This window comes from Nannospalax galili, unplaced genomic scaffold (assembly GCF_000622305.1).
Source record: "Nannospalax galili isolate Female #2095 unplaced genomic scaffold, S.galili_v1.0 scaffold596, whole genome shotgun sequence".
NCBI lineage: Eukaryota > Metazoa > Chordata > Mammalia > Rodentia > Spalacidae > Nannospalax > Nannospalax galili.
Genome location: NW_008340140.1, coordinates 2,146,132 through 2,149,901, shown reverse-complemented (window position 1 = coordinate 2,149,901; position 3,770 = coordinate 2,146,132).

Below are 3,770 nucleotides of genomic sequence, written 5' to 3'. Positions count from 1 at the left end.
TTAATCTCTATGTATCTGATTATTACTAGTCACAGTCAGTTACACTTGGATACTTGACACCTGAGTATGGATATAAAGTCATCAGCTAGATTTCACTGGTAAAGTTTATCACCTCTACATTTAACATGAAGTAAATTTTTATGCTTCCTCCTCAAATAGTAGATTGATTTTATCACTATACTGGAAAAGTGTTCCATCAAAAATTAAGTTTTGATCAGTTCTAGCACTTTTCCAATGGAACTTTTGGGATCTCTTAGGTATAGTATCATATTATCTGCAAAATGTGATAGTTTGACCTCTTCTTCTCCAATTAGTACTCCTTTAATTTCCTTCTCCTGTCTTATTGCTCTAGCAAGAGTTTCAAGCACTATGTTAAAAAGGAGTGGAGAAAGTGGGCATCCTTGTCTGATTCCTGATTTTAATGGGAATGCTTCCAGTTTTTCTCCATTTAGATGATGTTAGCTGGGGGTTTGTTGTATATACCTTTAATTATGTTGATGCATGTTGCCTCCAGTCCAGTTTCCTCCAGGACTTTGAACATAAATGCATGCTGAACACTGTCAAAAGCCTTTTCTGCATCTATTGAGATGATGATGTGATTTTTGTCTTTGAGTCCATTTATATGATTAATGACATTTATTGACTTGTGTATATTGAATCATCCCTGCATCTCTGGGATAAAGCCTACCTGATCATGTTGAATGATCTTTTTGATATACATCTGTATGTGGTTTGCAAGTATTGTGTTGAGAATTTTTGCATCTATGTTCATTAAGGAGGTCGATCTATAGTTTCCTCAAGTTGATTTCTTTGTTTCTATTTCATTAATTTCTGCTCTGATTTTTATTATTTCTTCTCTTCTTCTGGGTTTGGGTTTCATTTGTTCTTGCCTTTCCAGTGCCTTGAGTTGCAGTGTTAGGTCATTTATTTGGGCTCTTTCTAATTTTTAATGTAGGCACTTAGAGCCATAAATTTCCCCCTTAGGACTGCTTTTAATGTGTCCCAGAGGTTGTGTTGTGTGGTATTGTCCTTTTTGTTGAATTCCAGGAATTCTTTTATTTCTTTCTTAATTTCTCCTTTGACAAACTTGTTTTTTAGGACTGTGTTAATTGCCATGAGTTCGTGTAATGACTGGGGCTTTGTCCTGTGTTGATTTTGAGCTTTATTGCATTGTGGTCTGATAGAATGCATGGAATTATTTCAATTTTTTGTGTTTGTTGAGGTTTGTTTTGTGGCCCAGTATGTGGTTAGTTTTTGCAAAAGTCCCATGGGCTGCTCTGTAGAAAGTGTATTCTTTGGTGCTTGGGTGGAATATCAAAAGATGCCTGTTAGGTCCATTTGATACATGGTATCATTTAAGTCAGTCATCTCTTTACTAATTCTTTGTTCAGTTGGCCTGTCTAACAGACACAGTGGGGTACTGAAGTCCCCTACTATTACTGAGTTGGGGTTAATCTGTGTCTTAAAGTCCTATAGTGTTGTTTTAATGAATTTGGGTGCACCAGAGTTTGGTTCATATATGTTAAGGACTGTTATATCTTCTTGATTAACTGTTCCTTTGATCAGAATGAAGTGATCCTCCTTATCTCTTCTGATTAGTTTTACTTTGAAGTCTATTTTGTCACATATTAGAATTGCAACACCTGTTTGTTTCTTTGTGCCGTTTGCTTGGAATATTTTTTCTATCCTTTCACCCTAAGGTAGTGTCTATTCTTGAAGGTGAAAAGGTGAGATGGGTTTCTTGCAGACAGCAAAGAGATGGATTTTGTTTCTTAATCCATTCACTTAGCCTGTGTCTTTTGACTGGGGAGTTCAGTCCATTGATATTTAAGGTTGTTATTGAAAGATGTGTATTGGTTTCCATCATTTTGATTGCTGTTTGTGTTCTCTGTGTAATTTTGTGTTTCCTCAATTATACCTTTATTTATTTTCTTTCATTGCCCCTAGGGTATGGTCATTTCTCTCTCTGCTCTCTGTATTGCTTCAAGTATTCTTTGAACGCCTGGTTTTGTGGATATGAATTCTTTTGGGCTATTCATGGAAGATTTTTCTTTCCCCCCAACTATAATAGACATTTTTGCTGGGTATAGTATTCTGGGCTGGCATCTATTGTCATGTAGAACTGGAAATACCTTGGTCCAGGCTCTTCTGGCTTTCATAGTTTGCATTGATAAGTCAGCTGTAATTCTGATGGGCTTTCCTTTGTATGTGACTTGTTTTTCTTTTGCTGCTTTCAGTATTCTCTCTTTATTCTGTACATTTAGTGTTTTTACTATGATATGTCATGGGGAGTTTCTTTTCTGATCCTGTCTTTTTGGTGTTATATGTGCTTCCTGTATTTGTATGGGGATGTCTTTCCTTAATTTTGGGAAATTCTCTTCTACAATCCTGTTTAAGATCTGGTCAACACCATTAATCTGAAATTCTTCTCCTTCCTCTATTCCTATGATATGTAGATTTGGTCTCTTCATATTGTCCCACATTTCTTGCATATTTGATACCTGTGTTTTTTTTAAATATTTTATTTATGTTTTTATATGTATACGTGTATTGCCTGCATGTAGGTAAGTGCATCCGTGTTGTGCAATGGCCGCAGAGGACAGAGAGGCTGTTGGGTTCCCTGGTAGTTGGGAACCCATGGTAGTTGTTAGTCCCATGGTAGTTGTTAGCTACCATGTGGGTTCTGGGATTTGAACTTGGGTCTTCTGCAAGAACAGTCAGTGTTCTTAACCACTGAGCCATCTCTCCAGCCCTCCTGTTGTGTTTTTTAAATTTTCCATACTCTTTGCTTGAGTGGACCAATTCTTCAACTTTTTCCTCCAGTGTTAATATTCTGTTTTCCATTTCATTCATTCTTGTGGTGAGGCTTTCCCCTGATGTTTCAAGTTGGCTTATTGAGTTTTGCACTTTCTTCTTCATTTCTCCCTGAGTTTTCTTCAATGTTTCTATCTCTTTTGTGAATTCATTCAGAAATTTATCCTTATCTTCTTTTAGTTCTTTGATTTGTTTGTTCATCTGTTCTTTAAATTCATTGAGTTCCTTGATTATGACTGTTCTTTTAAATTCAGTGTCCCAGTTATCTCTAGGGAGTTCTCCTTGTAGAACTCTTCTACAGGATTGGTGGAGTTTGGTGGGGCCATAGCGTTTTGGCTTTCCATTTTATTATTCTTTCATTGTGATTTTGGCATATGAATTTCTTCTGTTGTTTATGACTCTGATATGAGAATTAACTTGAAGTATGCTTCTGTTTGTATTATCGGGATGTCTAGGTCCTTTCTGTATGGTTATGTAAAGCTGGTTGGTACAGATTTCAGGTTCTCTCAGGTTTTATTTTGGAGGGAACTGATGGCTTCAGATGAGCTATTCAGGGGTACCCACAGAAGCCCAAATCAGGTTCTAGTCAGGTACATTCAGGCTTCCTTCTAAGGTTTGGACCCCACCACATGGAAGCAGGATCCAGGTACTCTCCGGCAGTCCTCTGCATTCTCAGCCCCTATACCAGAGGGCGGCCAGAACCCAGCACTCTCTGGCTCTCTGGTCTGCTGAGATCATCATCCCCCCCCCCCAAATTTTTTTTTTAAAAAGCCAGGCAGGGTAGCACACACCTCTAATCCCATCCCCTGCACTGGGGAGGTAGAGACAGGAGGATCTTGGAGACTTGCTGTCCAGCCAGCCTTGCTGAATTGATGAACTTCAGGTTGCATTGTAATAGTACAAAGCATAATGGTGTCTGGGTGTACACACTTTTCTTCACATCTCCTGTTCAAGCC